General features: G+C 44.8%; 1 long non-coding RNA gene across 1 annotated transcript; it reads right to left on the minus strand.

Moving 5' to 3' along the window:
- Positions 1-454: 454 nt before the first annotated feature.
- On the minus strand, positions 455-4,947 carry LOC123994122. The gene is made up of 4 exons (XR_006831590.1): positions 4,316-4,947; positions 3,832-3,925; positions 1,062-1,139; positions 455-828 (listed from the first exon to the last, which is right to left on the minus strand). It is a non-coding gene; the product is annotated as an uncharacterized LOC123994122 (long non-coding RNA).
- Between the last annotated feature and the right edge of the window lie 12,284 nt (positions 4,948-17,231).

Below are 17,231 nucleotides of genomic sequence, written 5' to 3' on the forward strand. Positions count from 1 at the left end.
GGACCATTCTTGATCCACACAGGAAACTGTTGAGTGTGAAAAACCCAGCAGCGCTGCAGTCCTTGACACAAACCGGTGCACCTGGCACCTACTACCATACCATACCCCGTTCAAAGGCACCTACTACCATTCCCCGTTCAAAGGCACTGAAATGTCTTGTCTTGCCCATTCACACTCTGAATGGCACAAATACACAATCCATGTCTCAATTACCTCAAGGCTGAAGAATCCTTCTTTAACCCGTCTCCTCCCCTTCATCTACACTGAATGAAGTGGATTTAACAGGTGACATCAATAATGTCATGGAAAGAGCAGGTGTTCCTCATGTTTTGTTCACTCAGTGTATGGATAACATCTAGTCAAATTAAATGATCCTTGGCCTGCTGGCCATCCAGTCCGTGGTCCTCTCCTCCCCTTCATCTACACGTCTCCTCCCCTTCATCTACACGTCGCCTCCCCCTCATCTACACTGAATGAAGTGGATTTAACAGGTGACATCAATAAAGGATCATAGCTTTCACCTGGTCAGTCTGTCATGGAAAGAGCAGGTGTTCCTGATGTTTTGTACATTCAGTGTGTATGTCTAGAGGCCTATGGGTTCCTTATTCCCTATATAGTGACCAGGGCCCATAGTGCTCTATATAGGGTTCCATTTGACCAGGGCCCATAGTGCTCTATATAGGGAATAGGGTCCCATTTGGGACAGGCCCACTCAGTACTAATATAAACTCAATAATAATCCTCCTCTTCCTCAATGTGGTAGTCTTCAGGACCACTCAGCAGTAGCCTGGTCTGGTTGATCACTACTTTATTATCCAGGTTTAGAACCTGCAGGGAACACAGTCAGGTTATTAGATGAAGGGGGTTGAGACGTGTGTGTGTGTGTGTGTGTGTGTGTGTGTGTGTGTGTGTGTGTGTGTGTGTGTGTGTGTGTGTGTGTGTGTGTGTGTGTGTGTGTGTGTGTGTGTGTGTGTGTGTGTGTGTGTGTGTGTGTGTGTGTGTGTGTGTGTGTGTGTGTGTGTGTGTGTGTGTGTGTGTGTGTGTGTGTGTGTGTGCAGTACCTCAGGAGGACTGGCAGGTTGTGAAGGACCCTCCTCTGTCTGAGCGTTGATGATACACTTCAGGGCTCCTTCTTCAAACTAAGACAACATTAATACACTGTTCAGACCACATGAATTCACTGAACACTATATACTAACCCTAATACACTGAACACTATATACTAACCTAATACACTGAACACTATATACTAACCCTAATACACTGAACACTATATACTAACCCTAATACACTGAACACTATATACTAACCCACTAATACACTGAACACTATATACTAACCCTAATACACTGAACACTATATACTAACCCTAATACACTGAACACTATATACTAACCCTAATACACTGAACACTATATACTAACCCTAATACACTGAACACTATATACTAACCCTAATACACTGAACACTATATACTAACCCTAATACACTGAACACTATATACTAACCCTAATACACTGAACACTATATACTAACCCTAATACACTGAACACTATATACTAACCCTAATACACTGAACACTATATACTAACCCTAATACACTGAACACTATATACTAACCCTAATACACTGAACACTATATACTAACCCTAATACACTGAACACTATATACTAACCCTAATACACTGAACACTATATACTAACCCTAATACACTGAACACTATATACTAACCCTAATACACTGAACACTATATACTAACCCTAATACACTGAACACTATATACTAACCCTAATACACTGAACACTATATACTAACCCTAATACACTGAACACTACAACCCTGAACACTATATACTAACCCTAATACACTGAACACTATATACTAACCCTAATACACTGAACACTATATACTAACCCTAATACACTGACACACTATACTAACCCTAATACACTGAACACTATATACTAACCCTAATACACTGAACACTATATACTAACCCTAATACACTGAACACTATATACTAACCCTAATACACTGAACACTATATACTAACCCTAATACACTGAACACTACAGTTGAAGTTGGAAGTTTACATACACCTTAACCAATTTTTTTCCACAATTCCTGACATTTAATCCTAGTAAAAATGCCCTGTCTTTGGTCAGTTAAGATCACCACTTTATTATAATAATGTGAAATGTCAGAATAATAGCAGAGAGAATGATTTATTTCAGCTTTAATTTCTTTCATCATATTCCCAGTGGGTCAGAAGTTTACATACACTCAATTAGTATTTGGTAGCATTGCCTTTAAATTGTTTAACTTGGGTCAAACGTTTCGGTGCGCCTTCCACAAGCTTCCCACAATAAGTTGGGTGAATTTTGGCCCATTCCTCCTGACAGCTGGTGTAACTCAGTCAGGTTTGTAGGCCTCCTTGCTCGCACATGCTTTTTCAGTTTTGCCCACACATTTTCTATATGATCGACGTCAGGGCTTTGTGATGGCCACTCCAATACCTTGACTTTGTGGCTCTTAAGCCATTTTGCCACAATTTTGGAAGTATGCTTGGGGTCATTGTCCATTTGGAAGACCCATTTTAACTTCCTGACTGATGTCTTGAGATGTTGCTTCAATATATCCACATAATTTTCCGTCCTCATGATGCCATCTATTTTGTGAAGTGCACCAGCCCCTCCTGCAGCAATGCACCCCCACAACATGATGCTGCCACCCCCATGCTTCATGGTTGGGATGGTGTTCTTTGGCTTGCAAGACCCCCCTTTTCCTCCAAACATAATGATGGCCATTATGGCCAAACAGTTCTATTTTTGTTTCATCAGACCAAAAAGTACGATCTTTGTCCCCATGTGCAGTTGCAAACCGTAGTCTGGATTTTTATGGTAGTTTTGGAGCAGTGGCTTTTTCCTTGCTGAGCGGCCTTTCGGGTCATGTCGATATAGAACTCGTTTTACTGTGGATATCGATACTTTTGTACCGGTTTCCTCCAGCATCTTCACAAGGTCCTTTGCTGTTGTTCTGGAATTGATTTGCACTTTTCGCACCAAAGTACGTTAATCTCTAGGAGACAGAACGCGTCTCCTTCCTGAGCGGGATGACGGCTGCATGGTCCCATGGTGTTTATACTTGCGTACTATTGTTTGTACAGATGAACGTGGTACCTTCATGCATTTCGAAATTGCTCCCAAGGATGAATCAGACTTGTAGAGGTCTAGAATTTATTTTCTGAGGTCTTGGCTGATTTCTTTTGATTTTCCCATGATGTCAAGCAAAGAGGCACTGAGTTTGAAGGTAGTCCTTGAAATACAGTGGCCCTGCGTTGGACCAGACAGTGGCCCTACGCTGGACCAGACAGTGGCCCTGCGTTGGACCAGACAGTGGCCCTACGCTGGACCAGACAGTGGCCCTGCGTTGGACCAGACAGTGGCCCTGCGATGGACCAGACAGTGGCCCTGCGATGGACCAGACAGTGGCCCTGCGTTGGACCAGACAGTGGCCCTGCGATGGACCAGACAGTGGCCCTGCGTTGGACCAGACAGTGGCCCTGCGATGGACCAGACTGTGGCCCTGCGTTGGACCAGACTGTGGCCCTGCGTTGGACCAGACAGTGGCCCTGCGTTGGACCAGACAGTGGCCCTGCGTTGGACCAGACAGTGGCCCTGCGTTAGACCAGACAGTGGCCCTGCGTTGGACCAGACAGTGGCCTTCCCTCCCCTCCTCGGAGTAATTGCTGATCTAACTTGATTGATTGGATGTATAAAAGCTTCCACTGCAGAGGCTAATCTATTCAGGAGTGTAGACTGTAGACGTACCTTGAGTCTGTTGAGTTGGTCCTGCAACATAACTTTAATCTTCAGAGATGCTCCTCCTCCTTCTTCAGCTCCTGTAGACGACTCAACATGGTGCCTGGTGGAGTTAAACCATTATTATAAACTGGGTGGTTCCAGCCCTTATTGCTGATTGGCTGACAGCCGTGGTATACCGTATACCACAGGTATGACAAAACATATTTTTACTGCTCTAATTAAGTTGGTAACCAGCAATAAGGCACCTCCGGGGTTTGTGGTATATGGCCAATATACCACAGCTAAGGGCTGTATCCAGGGACTCCGCACTGTGTCGTGCATAAAAAAGTCCTTGATATATTAGCCATATACCACTCCCCCTTGGGCCTTATTGTTTATCTATATACTGAGAGGGAGAGACTTTCATATCACATCAAAATCATTTCAGAAATGCTAAATACACCGGTTGAATATTTAATTTTATATATATGAGAGAGAGATTTTTTTTAACCTTTATTTAAACTAGGCAAGTCAGTTAAGGCCTACCAAAAGGCCTCCTGCGGGGACGGGCGCTGGGATTAAAAATATAGGACAAAAACACACATGACAAGAGACACACCACAACACTACATAAAGAGAGACCTAAAACAACAGCACAACATGGAAGCAGCACAAAATGGTACAAACATTGGGCACAGACAAAAGCACAAAGGGCAAGAAGGTAAAGACAACAATACATCATGTGAAGCAGCCACAACTGTTAGTAAGTGTCCATGATTGAGTATTTGAATGAAGAGATGGAGATAAATTGCAGCCGACCGTATTTTTCAGTGACTACAGGTTTGGTGTCTTCCGTTTCCACACAGGTGTTGAGAGAAGCAGATAACTCATTAGAGCATGAAGACAGTCAGTCCTCTGGTGTCTGTTTTCCGTAAACAAGCGTTGTAACATGGAGATATGACCGTGTGGGAAACCTAAACCTATGAAAAAAAGCGTGAATCAATTTGACCTTTTATTTTTAGAAAATTATTTCTTGCCGATATGAAAAATAAAGTCCTTATGCTTCCAAAGCCGAATATATTGATAAAAGTCACCTTTTAATTTATTTAACCAGGTAGGCCAGTTGAGAACACCTTAATTTAACCAGGTAGGCCAGTTGAGAACACCTTTATTTAACCAGGTAGGCCAGTTGAGAACAAGTTCTCATTTACAACTGCAACCTGGCCAAGATAAAGCAAAGCAGTGTGACACAAACAACAAAACAGAGTTACACATGGAATAATCAGACGTACAATCAATAACACAAAATAAAAATCTATGTACATTGTGTGCAAATGTAGAAGAGTAGGGAGGTAAGGCAATAAATAGGCCATAGAGGCAAAAAATAATTACAATTTAGCATTAACACTGGAGTGATAGATGAGCAGATGATGATGTGCAGGTAGAGATACTGTGGTGCAGTACTGTCTTTTATTGATGGCGGTTATGATATTGTTTAGAACCTTGAGCATGGCTGAGGTGCACCCATGATCAGCTCTGAAACCAGATTGTATAGTGGAGAAGGTACGGTGGGATTCAAAATGGTCGGTGATCTGTTTGTTAACTTGGCTTTCGAATATTTTAGAAAGGCAAGGCAGGATGGATACAGGTCTTTAACAGTTTGGGTCTAGCAGGTCACTCCCTTTGAAGAGGGGATGACCGCGGCAGTCTTCCAATCTTTGGGGATCTCAGACGATACGAAAGAGAGGTTGAATAGGCTAGTAGTAGGGGTCGCAGCAATTTCAGCAGATAATTATAGAAAGTGAGGGTCCAGATTGTCTCGTCCTGTTGATTTGTAGGATCCAGATTTTGCAGAGGAGAAGCGGGGCAAGTTGTTGCAGGGTGTGCTGAGATGTTGATAGGGGTAGCCAGGTGGAAAGCATGGCCAGCTGTGGAAAATAAGCATTTGAAATGATCGATTATCGTAGATTTATCAGTGGTGACAGTGTTTCCTATCCTCAGTGCAGTGGGCAGCTGGGAGGAGGTGTTATTATTCTCCATGGACTATACAGTGTCCCAGAACTTTTTGGAATTAGTGCTACAGGATGAAAATATCTGTTTGAAAAAGCTACCCTTAGCTTTCCTAACTGACTGAGTATATTGGTTCCTTACTGTGTCTGAGAGAGATAAAGTTAAGCCTACAGGAAACACAGCCCTTATTTGAAGTGTCTCTAAAATCCCCTATGGGAAAATGAATGGTGGAAAAACGATTGGAACCATTTCCCTATTTGACCACTAGGTTTTATGGGACGCCTCCACTTTGGGGCTCTAATGTAATGGAACAGAGACTTATGATCAAGGGACTAGTTGAGTACAGTTTAAAAAAAATAAACAGTAGATAACATATGTTGTTAGGATGTATTGATGAGGGATGTGCTGAATGAGTCTAATTAAGATAACATTCCCGCCAAAACATAATTCAAAATCCCTCTGTAGAGAGGGAGGGTGGTAGCTAGTTCATGTTCTCATGCAACTTTGTTTCCATTTTTCAACATTTTGGAACATCAATCAGGAAAACTAACCTCATCTGAAGCTAGCTAATATGCTACCAACAACAATATCGGGTTTGTAAAATCATGCACAATGGTATTGTAAATAGTTCACAACAAGTGCTTTACCGTTACAAAAACGCCCGTTTGTGTATCTCCTATTTGTAGCAGAAACAAATCCAAGGCTACGTGCACATTCCAAATTGGTGCAGGCTTTGGTTGCATGGTGATGGCTAGCCAGCCAGCTAACATAAGCAAGCTACCTCATGGTACGTTATAACGTTGTACTGTACCATAGTGTTGGTTTTAAACTGCTACTCGTAATGTTCGGGAAGAAACTAGGCTTTGTGCATTAAGCTGGTTAGCAATATTATCTAATGTTGTTGTAGCCTCCGTCATTCATTCACGTGGGTTGCTTCCAGACATTTCCGGTTCTAGTTGCCGTCCACAACAGCTTGACGTGATCCTTTGGTGACACCTTGTGGTCTCCGACTTCATTACATTCAGACCCTTCTTGTGATTGAAAATACAGTGCCAGTCAAAGGTTTGCACACACATACTCATTCCAGCCTTTTCCTTTCCTTTTACCCAGTGAAGACAACACAACTATGACATAACACATATGGAATCATGTAGTAACCAAAAAAAGTGTTAAACATATCAACGTTTATTTTATTTTTTAGACTCTTCAAAGTGGCCACCGTTTGCCTTGATGACAGATTTGCACACTTGGCATTCTCTCAACCAGCTTCACCTGTCACCTGGAATGCTTTTCCAGCAGTCTTGAAGGAGTTGCCATATATGTTGAGCTGCTTTTCCTTCCACTCTTCGGCCAAACCATCTCAATTGGGTTGAGGTCAGGTGATTGTGGATCCTTATTGGTCAAATAGCCCTTACACAGCCTGGAGGTGTGTTGGGTCATTGTCTTGTTGAAAAACACATGATAGTCCCACTAAGCACAAACCAGATGGGATGGCGTATTGCTGCAGAATCCTGTGGTAACCATGCTGGTTAAGTTTGCCTTAAATTCAAAATAAATCACTGACAGTGTCAACAGCAAAGCACCCCCACACCATCACACCTCCTCCTCCATGCTTCACGGTGGGAACCACACATGCAGAGATCATACATTCAACTGCTCTGCATCTCACAAAAACACGGCGGTTGGGACCAAAAATCTCAAGTTTGGACTCATCAGACCAAAGGACAGATTCCCACCTGTCTAATGTATATTGCTCGTGTTTCTTGGCACAAGCAAGTCTCTTCTTATTGGTGTCGTTTAGTAGTGGTTTCTTTGCAGCAATTTGACCATGAAGGCCTGATTCACTCAGTCTCCTCTGAACAGTTGATGTTGATATGTGTCTGTTACCTGAACTCTGTGAAGCATTTATTTGGGCTGCAATTTCTGAGGCTGGTAACTAATGAACTTATCTGCAACAAAGGTGACTCTGTGTCTTCCTTTCTTGTGGCGGTCCTTATGAGAGACAGTTTCATCGTAGCTCTTTATGGTCTTTCTGACTGCACTGAAGAAACTTTCAATGTTCTTGAAATGTTCTGAATTGCAAGATCGAGCTGACAAGGTAAAAATCTGTCGTTCTGCCCCTGAACAGGCAGTTAACCCACTGTTCCTAGGCCGTCATTGAAAATAAGAATTTGTTCTTAACTGACTTGTCTAGTTAAATAAAGGTGTATATATATATATATTTATATACATAATAAGCAAAGATTAAAAAATATATATATATATTTTTTTTTAAATCTTTGCTTATTTGAGCTGTTCTTGCCATAATATGGACTTGGGCTTTTACAAATAAGGCTATCTTCTGTATACCACCACTACCTTGTCACTACACAACTGATTGGCTCAAACGCATTAAGAAGGAAAGAAATTCCCCAAATTAACTTTTAAAAAGGCATACCTATTTATTTAAATGAATTCCAGGTGACTACCGCATGAAGCTAGTTGAGAGAATGCCAAGAGTGTGCAAAGCTGTCATCAAGGCAAAGGGTGGCTACTTTGAAGAATCTCAAATCTAAAATATATTTTGATTTGTTTCACAATATTTTGGTTACTACATGATTCTATATGTGTTATTTCATAGTTTTGATGTCTTCAATATTGTTCTACGATGTGGAAAATAGCAAAAATAAAGAAAAACCCTTGAATGAGTAGCTGTGTCCAAACCTTTGACTGGTACTGTATATAATATTGTCATGTTTTGTCATATATTGTCTTGTCCTTGTGCTTTCCCTTCTGTTCGTTTCCCCCTGCTGGTCTTATTAGGTTCTTTCCCTCTTTCTATCCCTCTCTCTCCCCCTCCCTCTCTCTCTCTCTCTCTCTCTCTCTATCGTTCCGTTCCTGCTCCCAGCTGTTCCTCATTCTCCTAACTACCTCATTTACTCTTTCACACCTGTCCCCTATTTTGCCCTCTGATTAGAGTCCCTATTTCTCCCTCTGTTTTCCGCTTCTGTCCTTGTCGGATCATTGTTTGATGTGTGCTGTGCTGTGTTCTTGTTCCGTCGTGTTTTTGCCTTCTTCAGATGCTGCGTGTGAGCAGGTGTCTATGTCAGCTACGGCCTGTGCCTTCCCGAAGCGACCTGCAGTCTGTGGTCGCGTCTCCAGTCGTTCCTCTCTACTGACGAGAGGATTTCAGTTTTCCTGTTTGTATTTTCCTGAGATAATTTCCAGGATTATCGTTTTTGTTAAAGACTGGAATAAAGACTCTGTTTCTGTTAAGTCGCTTTTGGGTCCTCATTCACCAGCATAACAGAATGATCCGACCTGGAATGGACCCAGCGACTACGGATTCTCTCTACTCTACTGTCGAGTTCCAGGGAGCGATGCTCGGCAGACACGAGCAGGAATTGTCTGCTGCTCGTCATGCCGTTGAGACCCTGGCCGCTCAGGTCTCCGACCTCTCAGGACAGTTTCAGAGTCTTCGTCTCGTGCCACCAGCTACTTCCTGGTCTTCCGAGTCTCCGGAACCTAGGGTTAATAACCCACCATGTTACTCTGGGCAGCCCACTGAGTGCCGCTCCTTTCTCACCCAGTGTGATATTGTGTTCTCTCTCCAGCCCAACACATACTCAAGAGAGAGAGCTCGGATCGCCTACGTCATATCACTCTTTACTGGTCGGGCTCGGGAGTGGGGCACAGCTATCTGGGAGGCAAGGGCTGAGTGTACTAACGATTATCTGAACTTTAAAGAGGAGATGATACGGGTTTTTGATCGTTCTGTTTTTGGGAAAGAAGCTTCCTGGTCCCTGTCTTCCCTATGTCAAGGTAATCGATCCATAACGGATTACTCTATAGAGTTTCGCACTCTTGCTGCCTCCAGTAACTGGAACGAGCAGGCGTGGCTCGCTCGTTTTCTGGAGGGACTCCACGCTAAGGTTAAGGATGAGATTCTCTCCCGGGAGGTTCCATCCAGCGTGGATTCTTTGATTGAACTCGCTATTCGCATTGAACGACGGGTAGATCTTCGTCACCGAGCTCATAGAAGAGAGCTCGCGTTAACTGTGTCCCCCTCTCCCCGACACTACCATCTTTCCCCACTGACTCAGGTGTTGAGCCCATGCAGCTGGGGGTATTCGCATCTCGACTAAGGAGAGGGAACGGAGAATCACCAACCGCCTCTGTCTCTATTGCGGTTCCGCTGGTCATTTTGTCATTTCATGTCCAGTTAAAGGCCAGAGCTCATCAGTAAGCGGAGGGCGACTGATAAGCGCTACTACACTGTCCTCTCCGTCAAGTACCTGTACTACCTTGCCGGTCCATCTACGCTGGACCGGATCGGCAGCTTCCTGCAGTGCATTAATAGACTCTGGGGCGGAGGGCTGTTTTATGGACGAAGCCTGGGCTCGGGAACATGACATTCCTCTCAGACAGTTAGGGAGCCCACGGTCATGTTCGCCTTGGATGGTAGTCCTCTCCCCAGTATATTATGTGAAACACTACCTTTAACCCTCACAGTATCTGGTAACCATAGTGAGACCATTTCTTTTTTGATTTTTTGTTCACCTTTTACACCTGTTGTTTTGGGTCATCCCTGGCTAGTGTGTCATAATCCTTCTTTTGATTGGTCTAGTAATTCTATCCTTTCCTGGAACGTTTCTTGTCATGTGAAATGTTTAATGTCTGCTATTCCTCCTGTTTCTTCTGCTCCCTCTTCACAGGAGGAACCTGGTGATTTGACAGGAGGGCCGGAGGAATATCATGATCTGCGCACGGTCTTCAGTCGGTCTAGAGCCACCTCCCTCCCTCCTCACCGGTCGTATGATTGTTGTACTGATCTCCTCAAGAAGCGTTTTGCATCCGCTCCTATCCTTGTTGCACCTGACATCACTAAACAGTTCATTGTCGAGGTAGACGCGTCGGGGGTGGGCGTGGGAGCCATTCTGTCCCAGCGCTCCCATACTGACGATGGGGTCCACCCTTGCGCGTATTTTTCTCATCGCCTGTCGCCGTCGGAACGTAACTATGATGTGGCTAACCGCGAACTGCTCGCCATCCGTTTAGCCTTAGGCGAATGGCGACAGTGGTTGGAGGGGGCGACCGTTCCTTTTGTCGTTTGGACTGACCAAAAGAACCTTGAGTACATCCGTTCTGCCAAACGACTCAATGCGCGTCAAGCTCGTTGGGCGTTGTTTTTCGCTCGTTTCGAGTTCGTGATTTCTTATCGCCCGGGTACTAAGAACACCAAGCCTCATGCTTTATCCCGTCTCTTCAGTTCTTCTGTAGCGTCTACCGATCCCGAGGGGATTCTCCCTGAGGGGCGTGTTGTCGGGTTGAATGTCTGGGGAATTGAGAGACAGGTCAAGCAAGCACTCACTCACACTCCATCGCCGCGCGCTTGTCCTAGTAACCTTCTTTTCGTTCCTGTCTCTACTCGTCTGGCTGTTCTTCAGTGGGCTCACTCTGCCAAGTTAGCTGGCCACCCCGGCGTTCGGGGTACGCTTGCTTCTATTCGCCAGCGGTTTTGGTGACCTACTCAGGAGCGTGACACGCGCCGTTTCGTGGCTGCTTGTTCGGACTGCGCGCAGAATAAGTCCGGTAATTTTTTTTCTGCTTCTGCTCCTGGTCTTGCTGGGTCTCAGTCTGTCCCCAGCCACCGCATCTCTCCTGCCCTTGCTGTGTCTCAGTCTGTCCCCTGCCACCGCATCTCTCCTGGTTCTGCTCCTGCACTTGCTGTGTCTCAGTCTGTCCCCAGCCACCGCCTCTCTCCTGTTCCTGGTCTTAGCCTTGCTGTGTCTCAGTCTGTCCCTAGTTGTTACTCTCCTGGCCTGTTTGGTCCTGATTGCTCACACGCTTACAGTTCTCTACCCGTGTCTCATTTTTACAAGAGTAATAGCCCTAGATTCCCTCTTCATCGTCTCCCGTTACGGTCCTGAGGAGAGGAGTTGGGTTCTTTCTCGGGACGTGCTGGACCGTTTGTTGATCTATGATTTCCTCCGTTGCCGCCAGGGTTCCTCCTCGGTGAGTGGGGGGGGTACTGTCATGTTTTGTCATATATTGTCTTGTCCTTGTGCTTTCCCTTCTGTTCGTTTCCCCCTGCTGGTCTTATTAGGTTCTTTCCCTCTTTCTATCCCTCTCTCTCCCCCTCCCTCTCTCTCTCTCTCTATCATTCCGTTCCTGCTCCCAGCTGTTCCTCATTCTCCTAACTACCTCATTTACTCTTTCACACCTGTCCCCTATTTTGCCCTCTGATTAGAGTCCCTATTTCTCCCTCTGTTTTCCGCTTCTGTCCTTGTCGGATCATTGTTTGATGTGTGCTGTGCTGTGTTCTTGTTCCGTCGTGTTTTTGCCTTCTTCAGATGCTGCGTGTGAGCAGGTGTCTATGTCAGCTACGGCCTGTGCCTTCCCGAAGCGACCTGCAGTCTGTGGTCGCATCTCCAGTCGTTCCTCTCTACTGACGAGAGGATTTCAGTTTTCCTGTTTGTATTTTCCTGAGATAATTTCCAGGATTATCGTTTTTGTTAAAGACTGGAATAAAGACTCTGTTTCTGTTAAGTCGCTTTTGGGTCCTCATTCACCAGCATAACAAATATATAATATGGTACTGGTACGGTATATAATATGTACATGTTTTCAGACCCCTTGACCTTTTCCACATTTTGTTACGTTACTGACTTATTCTAAAAATGGATTAAGTAAATTCCTCAGCAATCTACACACAATAGCCCATAATGACAAAGCGAAAAGAGCTTTGTAGAAATTTTAGTCAATTTATAAAAAATAAAAAACAGAAATACCTTATTTACATATGTATTCAGACCCTTTTCTATGAGACATGAAATTGAGCGCAGGTGCATCCTGTTTCCATTGATCATCCTTGATGTTTCTACAACTTGATTGGAGTCCACCTGTAGTAAATTAAATTGATTGGACATGATTTGGAAAGGTTCACATCTGTCTATATAATGTCCAACAGCAGACAGTGCATGTCAGAGCAAAAATCAAGCCATGAGGTCGATAGAATTGTCCGTAGAGTTCAGAGACAGGATTGTGTCAATGCACTGATCTGGGGAAGGGTACCAAAACATTTCTGCAGCATTGAAGGTCCCCAAGAACACAGAGGCCTCCCTCTATCTTAAATGGAAGAAGTTTGGAACCACCAAGACTTTTCCTAGAGCTGGCCGCCCGGCCAAACTGAGCAATCGGGGGGGAAGGGCCTTGGTCAGGGAGGTGACCAAGAACCCGACGGTCACTCTGACAGAGCTCCAGAGTTCCTCTGTGGAGATGGGAGAACATTCCAGATGGACAACTATCTCTGCAGCACTCCACCAATCAGGCCTTTATGGTAGAGTGGCCAAACCGAAGCTTCTCAGGAAAAGGCACATGACAGCCAAAAGATGGTTTAAAACAGACGGGGACAGTCATGATGTTAGGTAAAAGACTGTTTAAAACAGACGGGGACTGTCATGGTGTAAGGTAACAGACGGGGACTGTCATGGTGTAAGGTAACAGACCGGGACTGTCATGGTGTATGGTAACAGACGGGGACTGTCATGATGTAAGGTAACAGACGGGGACTGTCATGGTGTAAGGTAACAGACTGTCATGATGTAAGGTAACAGACGGGGACTGTCATGGTGTAAGGTAACAGACTGTCATGATGTAAGGTAACAGCCGGGGACTGTCATGATGTAAGGTAACAGACGGGACTGTCATGATGTAAGGTAACAGACGGGGACTGTCATGATGTAAGGTAACAGACGGCGACTGTCATGGTGTAAGGTAACAGACGGGGACTGTCATGATGTAAGGTAACAGACTGGGACTGTCATGATGTAAGGTAACAGACGGGGACTGTCATGGTGTAAGGTAACAGACGGGGACTGTCATGATGTATGGTAACAGACTGGGACTGTCATGATGTAAGGTAACAGACGGGGACTGTCATGGTGTAAGGTAACAGACTGTTTAAAACAGACGGGGACTGTCATGATGTAAGGTAACAGACGGGGACTGTCATGATGTAAGGTAACAGACTGGGACTGTCATGATGTAAGGTAACAGACGGGGACTGTCATGGTGTAAGGTAACAGACTGTTTAAAACAGACAGGGACTGTCATGATGTAAGGTAACAGACTGGGACTGTCATGGTGTAAGGTAACAGACTGGGACTGTCATGATGTATGGTAACAGACTGTCATGGTGTAAGGTAACAGACTGGGACTGTCATGATGTAAGGTAACAGACTGGGACTGTCATGGTGTAAGGTAACAGACGGGGACTGTCATGATGTATGGTAACAGACTGGGACTGTCATGATGTAAGGTAACAGACGGGGACTGTCATGGTGTAAGGTAACAGACTGTTTAAAACAGACGGGGACTGTCATGATGTAAGGTAACAGACGGGGACTGTCATGATGTAAGGTAACAGACTGGGACTGTCATGATGTAAGGTAACAGACTGTCATGGTGTAAGGTAACAGACTGGGACTGTCATGGTGTAAGGTAACAGACGGGGACTGTCATGGTGTAAGGTTAACAGACGGGGTCTGTCATGGTGTAAGGTAACAGACTGTTTAAAACAGACGGGGACTGTCATGATGTAAGGTAACAGACGGGGACTGTCATGGTGTAAGGTAACAGACTGTTTAAAACAGACTGGGACTGTCATGGTGTAAGGTAACAGACGGGGACTGTCATGGCGTAAGGTAACAGACTGTTTAAAACAGACTGGGACTGTCATGGTGTAAGGTAACAGACTGGGACTGTCATGGTGTAAGGTAACAGACTGTTTAAAACAGACGGGGACTGTCATGATGTAAGGTAACAGACGGGGACTGTCATGATGTAAGGTAACAGACGGGGACTGTCATGATGTAAGGTAACAGACGGGGACTGTCATGGTGTAAGGTAACAGACGGGGACTGTCATGATGTAAGGCAACAGACGGGGACTGTCATGATGTAAGGTAACAGACGGGGACTGTCATGATGTAAGGTAACAGACGGGGACTGTCATGGTGCAAGGTAACAGACGGGGACTGTCATGATGTAAGGTAACAGACTGGGACTGTCATGATGTAAGGTAACAGACTGTCATGGTGTAAGGTAACAGACTGGGACTGTCATGGTGTAAGGTAACAGACGGGGACTGTCATGGTGTAAGGTAACAGACTGTTTAAAACAGACGGGGACTGTCATGATGTAAGGTAACAGACGGGGACTGTCATGGTGTAAGGTAACAGACTGTTTAAAACAGACTGGGACTGTCATGGTGTAAGGTAACAGACGGGGACTGTCATGGCGTAAGGTAACAGACTGTTTAAAACAGACTGGGACTGTCATGGTGTAAGGTAACAGACTGGGACTGTCATGGTGTAAGGTAACAGACTGTTTAAAACAGACTGGGACTGTCATGGTGTAAGGTAACAGACTGGGACTGTCATGGTGTAAGGTAACAGACTGTTTAAAACAGACGGGGACTGTCATGATGTAAGGTAACAGACGGGGACTGTCATGATGTAAGGTAACAGACGGGGACTGTCATGATGTAAGGTAACAGATGGGGACTGTCATGGTGTAAGGTAACAGACGGGGACTGTCATGATGTAAGGCTACAGACGGGGACTGTCATGATGTAAGGTAACAGACGGGGACTGTCATGATGTAAGGTAACAGACGGGGACTGTCATGGTGTAAGGTAACAGACGGGGACTGTCATGGTGTAAGGTAACAGACTGTTTAAAACAGACTGGGACTGTCATGATGTAAGGTAACAGACGGGGACTGTCATGATGTAAGGTAACATACGGGGACTGTCATGATGTAAGGTAACAGACGGGGACTGTCATGGTGTAAGGTAACAGACTGTTTAAAACAGACTGGGACTGTCATGGTGTAAGGTAACAGACTGGGACTGTCATGGTGTAAGGTAACAGACTGGGACTGTCATGGTGTAAGGTAACAGACTGGGACTGTCATGGTGTAAGGTAACAGACTGGGACTGTCATGATGTAAGGTAACAGACTGTCATGGTGTAAGGTAACAGACGGGGACTGTCATGGTGTAAGGTAACAGACACTGTCATGGTGTAAGGTAACAGACGGGGACTGTCATGGTGTAAGGTAACAGACTGGGACTGTCATGATGTATGGTAACAGACTGTTTAAAACAGACGGGGACTGTCATGGTGTAAGGTAACAGACTGTTTAAAACAGACGGGGACTGTCATGATGTAAGGTAACAGACGGGGACTGTCATGATGTAAGGTAACATACACTGTCATGGTGTAAGGTAACAGACGGGGACTGTCATGGTGTAAGGTAACAGACTGTTTAAAACAGACTGGGACTGTCATGGTTCCATAGCTGCAGGCAGAACAGTTGAAACTGGAGTAGCAGGACAACCAGGTGGAATGTGGACAGCCAGGAGTCATCAGGCCAGGTAGCCAGCCCTAGGGGCATGGTCCTAGGGCTCATGTCCTCCGGGAGGGGAGAGAGAGATCGGAGAAATTGTAAGTTAGTGGTCTGTTGATATCCTTCTAGTGGTGTGGGGGCTGTGCTTTGGCAAAGTGAGTGGGTTGTCCCTGTCCGGGGGTGTCGTTATACGGGGCCACAGCAGGTGGCTGGTTACTGGATCGAATCCCCGAGCTGAGAAGGTACAAATCTGTTGTTCTGCCCCTGAGCAAAACTGCACAGCCCCCACACCACTAGAGGGATATCAACAGACCACCAATTTACTACCGTGAGACAGGGCTGAGTATACCATTAAGCCTCGTCCTGGAGTTTCCATTGAGCATGCTTTATCGTCGTCCAGGAGTAGGCTTAATCCGGTTCCTGGAAACTGGCCCGTTTCAAAAGGAGAAGCCAAAGCGGTTCTACTTTAAACACTTCATAAGAGTGGTTGGTTGGTTCTCTCTCCAGTAGATTATGTCGACAGTAGATTAAATGACTGAGGTAATATGAGTTGTTTTAAGTGTCAGTACATATTTTCCCTTTCTACTCTTAAACTGATGTGATTTGTATCCCTTTTTCTCTCATATAAATGTGTTTTTTTTTAAATGTGTTACTGTTTTGTGTGATTGTGGAAGCAGAGTTATTATTGTAATGATCTCTGTTTTGTCATCAACTAATAAAATGTAATTCAATCAGATAAGTTGAAATCAGAGAAGTTGAAAACAATCAGAGAAGTTGAAAAGATGGAATGTAATTGTAATGTTTTACAAATTATTTGAAGTTTAAAGGCACTTCCCAGCTAACAATAAACATTCTCACAACTTTAGAGAATGTTCCCTTAAGAGTCTCATTAGGTCGGTGATAGGAATGTTCCCGTGATGTGCAAGGAATGCTTCAAGAGACTATTCACTTAATGTCAAATATAACTTACCCAGAAAGTGGTTACCATCAGAACCTGTTAATGTTCTAGTATGGTGACTCATATTCC

The sequence above is a fragment of the Oncorhynchus gorbuscha genome, linkage group LG01 (assembly GCF_021184085.1).
Source record: "Oncorhynchus gorbuscha isolate QuinsamMale2020 ecotype Even-year linkage group LG01, OgorEven_v1.0, whole genome shotgun sequence".
In the NCBI taxonomy this organism is placed as follows: domain Eukaryota; kingdom Metazoa; phylum Chordata; class Actinopteri; order Salmoniformes; family Salmonidae; genus Oncorhynchus; species Oncorhynchus gorbuscha.